General features: G+C 35.3%; 1 pseudogene; it reads left to right on the forward strand.

The window, feature by feature from the left end:
* The first annotated feature begins 8,111 nt into the window (after positions 1 to 8,111).
* On the forward strand, positions 8,112 to 9,555 carry LOC149185046 (strigolactones hydrolase CXE15 pseudogene; annotated as a pseudogene).
* The last annotated feature ends 1,263 nt before the right edge of the window (positions 9,556 to 10,818 follow it).

Genomic DNA, 10,818 nt, shown 5'->3' on the forward strand with positions numbered 1-10,818 from the left:
CAAACCCACTAACTTTTTCCTATTTTTCTTCCACCATGCCTTTATCAATCACCCCTGAACCATGCCTATATCCATCACCAAGTGCTCCACCATCTACCTGGGAAGGGCGGTCTTCTCCATTGCCTTAGATCTTCATGGGGAGAATGAGTAGTTGATCAAAAACTTATCATTAATTAACAAAATTGGTTATATGCATTTTGGAGTTTACAACTAATTGGTTATTGAATTTTTGCAGCAATACCAATTTGGAAATGCACTTGGAAGTGCCAAGAGTGGCGATGGTGACCTATACACCCAATTTCTAGATCAGTCGTGAGGCCGCTTTTCCATAATGTCATTCATGGGCATGAACTTCCATTACCTATGTTTGGAATGAAGTTCCATTTTGTAGAAAAGAAAAATGTATAGCTAGGCAAATTTGGAATACAAATACATGAATTTGAACTTGTGTGTATGACAATGTCTTCATTGACTATTAAATTCATGATGTGGATTTGATGTTATATTCCATCAATGTTACATTAGTTTTGATGAATGTAGTTACAATGGATTTATTTGTTTCATTTACAAGTTATCAATTTTGCAAGTTAAGTTACTTTTATATTTATATCTTACTCAATGTTGCATGCATGAACAAACATATCATTACCAAGGAACTTTGCTTAGTTTTAATAATAGATGTATCATGTACATGCATATATATGGATTTAGATTTATTTTAGTTTTTAATTTATGAAAAAGAAAAGTACACTATACATGCCTTATAAGAAAATCTACAAAAATAGATAAATATTTGAGCCTTTACCACTTCAACACTAACATTTAAAGATGAAAACTTTATTGATAAGTGAAGTAAATTTGAGCCCCGAGACCTCATGGCTTCAATACAAAATTCTTTCGAGTGGCCTGGCCTATTTTGGATAAGGATATCCTGGAAGTGGTTGAAGAATCTCGGCTATCTTGGAAGGTACATACCTCTCTGAACTCTACTTTTATAGCCCTCATTCCAAAAACAACTCATTTTGAAGATCCTCAGGGATTCATACCTATTTCTCTATGTAATATCATATATAAAATTATCTCCACCATTATGGTCAATTGTCTTAAACCCTTTCTTCATGCCCTAATTTCTCCTGAGCAAACCAGTTTTGTCCAAGGCTGCCAAATTATGGATGGCATTGTCACTACCGAGGAGGCAATTCACTCTCTCAAGAGCCTTAAATCAAAAGGTATGATGATAAAATTAGACTTATCCAAAGCCTATGATTGCCTGAGTTGGTCCTTTTTTATGAACATAGTGAAAGCCTTTAGATTTGATCAATGATGGATCCAATGGATTTCTTCTCTCATTTCCTCCCCAGTATTATCGATCCTAATTAATGGCTCTCCCTCCCACACCTTCAATGCATCGAGAGGCCTCCATTAAGGTGACACTATTTCACCCTTCCTCTTCATTCTGGTTGCGGAAGGGCTGGGAAGATATATAAAATTATTTATTTAAGTTGGCCATTTAAAAGGAATTCATCTATGGGGCAATGATCTTCCCTTATCCCACCAACAATTTGTGGATGATATAATGTTATTATTTCAAGTCTCCCTTTAGGAATCCAGGGCTCTAAAAGCCATACTGCAAGACTTTATGCAAGATTCTGGTACTCGGATCAGTAATGAGAAATCCAATATCTTCAACACCCTGATTCCTTCCCAACCTTTCATGGCCAGGATTCTGGGATTTCACATTGGCTCCCTTCTATCCAAATACCTGGGAATTCCCCTAGTGACTAACTTTCTTAGGACTTCCTGTTGGAAAACCATCCTTGAGCGAATCTAATCTCGGCTTCAAAACTAGTCTTTCTCATCCCTAAACATTGTTGGGAAGGTGGTTTTACTGAAGGTTGTGCTACAATCGATCCCAATATATCAACTCTTGTGTCTAGCTACTCTTAAAACTGCTTGCTCTGATATGACAACTATCTTCAAAAACTTCCTATGGCAGGGGACTCAGGAAGCTAAAAAATGGGCACTCCTTTCATGCAATCAGTTGACTAAACCTAAAATGGCAAGGGGGTTAGGTCTTCAGGATCCCTTTCTACTAAACCAAGTGATGGGGGGGGAACTCTGGTGGCGATGGATTCAAGGTGTAATTGATCTTTGGAAGGTTAGCTAGGGCCAGAAATATAACATGCCTTCAACTACAGAGGAAAGACTGAGAATGCATGGAACTCCAAGAGGATCATCAATTTGGAACTTAGCTTCTGATAATAAAGAGTTAATTTGCAACAATACATTCTGGGAAATCAGAGATGGGAGGAGTGCTATATTCTGGCCATATTCGTGGCAACAATGGGAAAAACTATTGAGTCGCCAAGATTTTGTGAAGATATTCCTTTTCACTAATAAACCCCCAACTTGATGGTTAATCAGTTTTGGGACCCGACCCCCCAGGAATCAATGGAGACAGTGGAAAAAGAAACAATACTGGAACAACCCTGCTGACTCAAATCAATGGGATGTGTTTGATTCTGAGTTTCACACTAGAAGAATTTCATTGTTAGAAGCACATGACATTCTCATGTGGGGCTATAAAACTATAGGTATGTTCAACATAAAAGAAGCTTACCAACTGGCATCAAAGGAGCATCAAGATCAGTACAATCTACTCTGGAGGAAAATATGGATGGGACAATTTTGGCCGAAAGTAATGTATTTCTTGTGGCTAATGTGCAGTGGTAGGATTCTCACATGGGACGAATTACAAAAGAGATAAATCCGTGGCCCTATTTTTGCAATATGTGTGCCTCTCAGACTGAAACCATAGATCATCTCCTAAATATATGCCCCTTTGTAGCCTGACTCTGGCAGAATATAAATACTATTTTTGGTAATCTAGACTGGGATAATACCAGTATCCAATCCACCATTTGGAGTTGGAGGAAAAAAATCTCTTCCAATCTAATGGTAAATCGAGCATGGTGTCTATCTCTCGGCTTTCTTTTATGGGAAATATGGAAGGAAAGTAACATAAGGATTTTCAAGGACCAGAAACTGTCACACTTGGAAATCTGGAAAGGAATACTCCAAAATGTAAGAGAATCTATACTAGTAGAGAAATGGCATTCTGATGATTGGAAGGTCAAACCCCAAGAAGCACGAATATTGTCTACTCTCATCTTATCCCAGCAAATGCTTGCACCTTCATATTGGAACTTAAATTTTCCTCTCATCCAATCTCTTTCTCGCTTCTCATGACCCCTGAGGGTTTTCTCAAGCTAAACTTCGATGGGACATCCAAAGGTAACCCTAGGGATGCGGGTTTTGGAGGGGTCATCAGGGATTCGCAGGGCCAGGATGTCCAAATATATGCTTCGGATTGTGGCATGGAAAGTAACAAAGAAGATGAATTTGATGTTCTTAAACATGGTTTGATAATAGCCAAAAGGGAAGGGTTGAGAAAAATGGTGGTGGAAGGCGACTCTTCTCTAGTCATTAATACTATTAAAAATCTTAACCAAGGGTCCCAGTGGAAAAATATTAGTAAAAGTTGGAGGACTGCTCGCTTGATCCAGGATATTAGTGAACTTATTCAATATTTCGAATATATCATCCCCTCGCAATGGCAACAAAGCTACATATTTCTTAGAAAACTAGGGCTATCTTCAACCGAGAGTGAATATATAAAGCCTTGGATAAGGGAGATTGGGGAAGAAGGAATGGAACAATTGACTCTGATATTGAACCAGGACCTGGCTCTTAATTAGAACCCCTGATTGGGATGTGAGATAGTTGAAGGCCTGCTTCGTCTTGATTGATATGACAGAGCTTTTATTGTTTTGGGGCGGTGGGTAGTATCCCTCACGCCCTCACACGCGTATTCACTGTGATAATATGAAGCGTCGCAGATCTTGGCAGATCCACGATGTGAAGGTTGGTAATCCTTGGCACCTATAGGTAGTGGTAGCAAAGGTGACGTTAAGACCATATATCCTGCGTATAAACCCAGGTCCTCAGTTTCTTAAGGAGCCTAAGTTTGTTGGTTATAGGTTCACGACAACGGGAACACGAGAGGAGTACCCAGCTGCTACATGTCTCTACTTGAGGTTTGCGTATAAAGTTTGGTTTACCTATGGTGTCTTTACTCTTGGCCTCTGTACAGTGGCTTGGGTCATGAGCACGGGAAAGTGAGAGAATGGTGAAGAAAGGGGGCCCGACCTTGGTAGATATGGTGAAGTCTCAACCTCGCAGTGGAACCTCGGGTCAAGGTGGAAGAGGTAGAAGACACTAGGAAGATAAAGGAAAATATGTAGATCCATCTTCCGATTGGACTGAGCAGTAGACGACTGCACGACAAAGAACTCAACAAAAGGAGACTACGCGTCAAGTGACTACGGGGCAGGTGACTGCGTGGTAGATGACTGCATGGTAGGGAACTGCATGACAGGGGACTACGCGATGGGGGATAGTGTGGCATGGGACTGCGTGGAAGATGGGTCGAAAAAAATTATGAGAATCTTTATGCCATGGTCAAGGCTTACTGTGAAAGGACCCCGACACAGGTGAAACAATTGATTGTGAACTGGGAGGCAGAGTTGAATTCGCAAGCTAAGTTGGAATTTCCAGTCGAAGACTGGGGGGAACTAATCACGGAACCTAGGTACACAAGAAACCATCTCACCTTGTCCATACAGTCCATTCATATTTACTGGTTAATGAAGTGCATAATGGCCAAAGCAATGGCTGTGACCACCAACGGGACGGTGCACAATGACGTCGAGTCAGGTCTACAAGACATTCAAAATGAGCTCCAACTTATCCAACGTTAGTTGCATAACAGAATGACACTTTGGGCCGCATCAAGCGACATATCCCATGTCTGCCACAAACTGAATTACTAGGATCAAGTGCTAAAGATCCTGGTCACGTGGAATAGTTGGATGATTAGTGGATCGAAGTTATGACTGTTAATTTTAGATTTTTTTAGATGTTTATGTTGGGTAACATTTATGTTTTCAGTTTGATGTTTATTAATTGGTTTCTAGACTATCGACCTTATAAGGCTTGGCTAAAAAGGCTCAAACTATTTATGTTTTGGATGGCTTATAATGCAACTCGGTGGCCAACAAATTTGGTTTCCCAGTAGGTAGGTTGAGGCCACCAAACGACTCATATATTTGTAACCTACCTATTTATAGATGAATGAATGAAAGGTACTGCTAAGCTTACAAAGAAAAATACTAAAATATAATATTAATTAATTTATATCAATATAAAAATATATTATATAATAACAATTTATTGTTTAATTTTTTTTTTAAATAATAATATTCATGTTAAGAAAATGTATATAGAAATTATTTAGTTTAGTTCATTCAGTTTTTTTATTTTTATTTTTTAATGCTATAAATTATTTTTATATATGAGGCATGTACTAAACAACAATGTTGCATATTATACTTGTTTATATTTTTATTAATAAAATTTACCAAATATTGCAACATTTTTTGTCCAATCATCCTATTGTAAATGGATGCCCATACAATAGAAGATAATTCATAATTTTGAAAACTCATATTCATGTGACAAGATTGTGCATATATTTTAATAACTTCTTTTACTTATTAGGTGTAAAATAAATTTTTACTTTTATTTGTTATTATATAAATATAAATTTATTATTTACCTCATATATAAATATTATACTATTTCATATAAATTATGAAAACTTAAAATAGTTATTTCAAATTTATAAAATATTATCTAAATATACATATTTCATATTGTACAATTTTTAAAATTTTATTATTAGAAGATAATTCATAATTTTGGAAGTTTTAATTTTTGAAAAAAGTAGAGATTTTTTTTTACTTATTACTAATTAATCATGTAAATTAAATAATTTGGTAAATATCCATAAATATTAAAACACTTATATTATAAACATCTTATATTACAAAAATTTAAAAATAAAATAAAAACTAAGTAAATTATAACTTTACTTTAAATTACATTAATATTGATTATAAAAAGAATTAATATAAATATTAAACATATATACAAGTAAAAAATATGTAATAATATTTTTATCCATCTAGATTTATTCTCATTTTACTATAGATATTTTTATCTATCTTGATCTACTTTCAATTTACTATGGAGATTTTTAATTTGTAAATAAGTTTTGTTACAATATTATGGGTCAATACCATCACTTATCAATATCACATGCAAAAAAATAAAAAATAACTCTATATAACACTTGTTCATATAACATTTTTTAATTAATCAATTTAATTAAAATAGCAAAAAAGACATGATTACTTTGAAATAAAGCTTAATCTTTGATTTGTGTATGCATATAAAAATATTCTAAAATATTTATGGCAAGTAAATTTCTACCATCCACATTATTAATAATTAAATTAAAATTATAAAAACAAATAAACATATCTATTAATATAATTATTATATAAATCTGTAAATTAATTTTCAATTATTATTATATAAATTTAAATGTATAAATAAAACATAAAATTTCTCAATCAAAATTACAAATGCAATTCAAATAAAAATACAGTTTCATAAACTTTAAAATAATATTTAATGTTTACATTATTTGTCCTTCGGCTCCTACACCTAAATAAATTAAATACAATCCACATATATGATGATACAAACAATGATTGAATTTCTAAATAAATAATAAGAGTGCAAAAACATTAAGATTGAGCTTTTTCTTGGAGGTCAGATTAATGAGATACGCTGATTTTGACGATTTGCCTGCAAACAATCACAAGTGACAAAGGGTCATTGTCACGATCTAGAGCGTTGAAACGAAACAACATTGTATGTTCCATTCCACAAGTTGGACACGCAATTACAACATCGTATGTTCCATTCCACAAGTTGGACACGCAATTCAAACAACAGTGTTGCAAGTGGACAGGAATCTTGGAAGCGTGCTGTAAGTGGCAGCTGTCCGTTATCTGTTCGGATTAAGAGGTTTCACTAGTTTACCCACTTCCTAGCCTTAAATCGTACTTACTTTAAAATAATGCGTTGTTTAAACCGTAATAATGAGTTGTTTAAACATCTGTCACGGTTTTTTTTCTGTGATTCATATCAAGTTTATGATAGATTTTTTGGCGTAAATCACATGATATTTCATTTGTCAACGCATTTCGAACCAATCAGTGTGGTTCATTGTCAAGACAAGTTGAAGAAACAGATCTAGCTTGCATGTTAAATAGTCAGAGGAGAACATCCAACGGCTATAATTTTAGACCGGGCAATGGCTATGTTGACTAACTAATGGCTAAATTTGATCAGGGAACGGCTAGTTAAACCGAACCCACGGAAAAAGTGGCATAACTATATTTAGTTAAAAATTAAAATAAGTTAAAGATATGGAATTCACTAATTATTAAATTAATAATTAGTTATTAAATTAAAAACTCACGAGAGATATGAATTTTCATTAAAAGTGTTAACCAATTTATATTAATTTAAATTATATATATATATATAAAAGTGTATGAGTATTATATAGTAAAAATAAATCATTAATATTATAAGTTATAAATATATTTAATTATAAATCAATTGTTTTAACTTGTTTATTTAGTTATAAAATAATAAAAACAAATTATTATAGAACCAATTTATATTAATTTAGATTTTATTCATTTTATATATATTAAATTATTATATAGTAAGAATAAATCATTAATATTATAAGTTATTAATATTATAAGTTATAATATTAATAAGTTATAAATTTATTTAATTATATATGAATTATATTAACTTGTTTATTTAATTATAAAATAATAAAAACAAATTATCATAGAACTATTTTAATATCAAAGTCCCGTGCTATTAAAAACTCTCATACTATAAAAACAATCCCATCATGGAAAAAAGGTTGTCGAGAGGTCTTCCTAATTGTTTTCTTCTTTTCCTCTCCTCCCTCTTTGTATACCCTGTTCTTATAAGTTAGTTTTTTTCCCTTGTGATCCCATAACCTTCTCTTCTCTGACCATTTTTCCTCGATGGGATTGTCTTTATAGTATGAGATTTTTTAATAGCACTTAAGTAATAAATGAAAAATAATCACTTTAATAGGGATTATCTCGCCTGCCCCTCTCGTCAGAAAGAAATTTCGATTTTCAGATTGTGAAAATTGGGAGGAGAAACTAGCAACACCCGTTATAAGATTGGTGATGATGCAGAGAAATTATATAAAATTGGCCAGAAGTCTTTATCCAATTTTTAAATTGTAATGGCCATTGAAGATCACAATGAAATGGCCGAAAAATATTATAAAAGGGAGGGAAAGGGGAATGATTGTTCGCCACTGAAGTTGAGAAGTCTTTGGCGTTGAGAATTCCATGGCTTCAGCAGAGGTGGAGAACCTGAGTGGTATAGTCAAGGTGTACGCAGATGGCACAATTTTTCGTGTGGAGGATCCCCGGATGTTCGTCGAGGCTTCTCTGCAAGGAGAAGGTGGGGTTGCCAGTAAAGACGTTGTGTTGAACGAGAAGCTGGGATTGTGGGTTCGACTCTACTTGCCCTCTTCCCACCTCCAACAACAAACAGAAAACCGCCGCCTCCCTCTAATCGTCTATTTCCACGGCAGCGGCTTCTGGTTGGCTCTCCTGCCCATCCGAGTTTTCACACCTTCTCTCTCAAATTGTCGGCGACTGTAGGTGCGATCGTTGTCTCCGTGGCTTACCGATTGGCTCCGGAGCACCGCCTCCCCGCCGGCTACGACGACTGCATCACGGCACTCCAGTGGGTGAGCTCACATGCGGGAGACGGAGCAGACTTGGAACACGACCAGTTGCTCGACTCCCACGCAGACTTTTCCGCGGTGTATCTGATGGGAGACAGTGCTGGTGCCAACATCGCACATCACGTTGTGACGCTGCGTGGCGGTGTGGAAGCGTGGAACCCCATTACATTGAGAGGATCGATACTGGTGCAGCCCTACTTCGGCGCCGAGCAACGCACACGGTCGGAGAGCGAGTGCCCGCGTGACGCGGTTCTCAATCTGGAGTCGAGTGACGCCTGTTGGCGGTTGTCTCTCCCGGTGGGCAATGACAGAGATCATCCATTCAGCAACCCTTGGAGCCCCGGAGCACCAAAGCTGGAAGAGATGTCGTTGCCTCCCTTGCTGGTGGTCATCGGTGGAAGAGATATGCTGAGAGACCGCGGCCTTGATTATTGTGAGTCGTTGAAGCATTGCGGTAAGAGCGTGGAGGTTATGGTGGCGGAGGAAGAAGAGCACTGTTTCTACGTTTTCAAACCGGACTGTCCCTCTTCTCAACGCCTCATGGAATGGATCTCCCATTTCATCTCCTCTCGTTTAGAGTCCGCGATTCATATTAACCACGTTGACTGATAAATCGAGACAAAAAATTTCCGTAAATGCAATCAAAGAGTAGGATGTAAGACAATTTGCATTTTTAAATCCAAACACTAAGAGGCTAAGGTGTTGATTCCAATTGAAATTGTTGTTATCTACGAATAACAAAATATTTCCACAACCAAAGTTTTGATCTTCATTTCCCATTACTAAACACAAATGTAATAAATTATCAAGATGTGGGGAGAAATGGTTAGAATTCATTTTTCTAATTGTTTATCTCTCTATATATATATATATAATATACAAAAATAGTAACAGGTAAAACATATTATAAAGTAAATTTTATCCTTCAACTGAAAAAATTAGAAATGGTTTCCTTTGCAAATTTGATAAGCAACTTTTTATTTTAATTTGATTTATATGGGAAAAATTGTATACTATTGTATACCGCTCTATCAGAGGTTGAAGGGTTCTTAGAGGCTAATGATGAATTCAAATTTGAACCCTATATACATACAAACTCGAGTTTAACTAAAATCCAATGCTAGTGAGATAAACTAGAATTACTCAAGGATAAAAAATTGTGGAGAGGAGTTCAGAATCTAGAAATATTTATGGTTGAGGTGCTGAAGTATCTCAAGGTTGAGTACAAAGAAATTATACATTTTCCTCATACTAGCATATTGAATGTGTGTCTCAGTGCAATAAAATAGATACATGTCAAGTAAAGGTTGAACACCCAAATAATTACACATGTAGCTCATAATAAAATTAATTGTAATTTATTTCTTATTTGTAAGTATTTTTTTTCTAAGTACAAGTTTTTTCATTATTTCTAATAACTATAATAAATTGAAATATGTCTTGGTCTTCTAGTAGGGAAACTATGCAAGGCATAAAATTTCATTTTCTTTAAGAGCCACACAAAATTTTTAGTAATAGTGTACCAAAAAGCCAAAAAATTTGTTTGAAATAAGTGGCCTCTAGGGTTATACTCAAGCAAAAAAACAAAGTAACTAGGACTTGATAGTAAATAACCAAAGAACATAGTTAACATTCAATATTTTCTAGAGCCTGAGGCTTCCACATGGATAGGATCCCCATAATCTCTTGGAGAACAATCTAGAGCAGGGGGCAAGTCAAGGCAACCTTCAATTTTCTCTAGTCTTTGGTCCATTGAGTGCACTACACCTATAATTCATTCAATTAAAGAAGCATCTCTTCTTTGGAAATGTTCTTATCCACCAACACATAGCCAATCAACAACTTGAGGTGTTAGTAAAGAATAACTATAATGATTGAGGTGACTACAAGAGTGGCCTATGTTTGGAACTTGTCTTGCCACTTTGGCAAGCACCTTAGAGTTAGTAATGCACTTTTTCTCATGTGAAATGCCACATTCAACATGGGAAATTTCTTCTTGAAGGCTTGTATTATTAAAAAAAAAAGGTATT

Source organism: Pinus tabuliformis, chromosome 3_2, assembly GCF_031772625.1.
Source record: "Pinus tabuliformis cultivar Carrire ecotype Pingquan chromosome 3_2, CPIR1, whole genome shotgun sequence".
NCBI lineage: Eukaryota > Viridiplantae > Streptophyta > Pinopsida > Pinales > Pinaceae > Pinus > Pinus tabuliformis.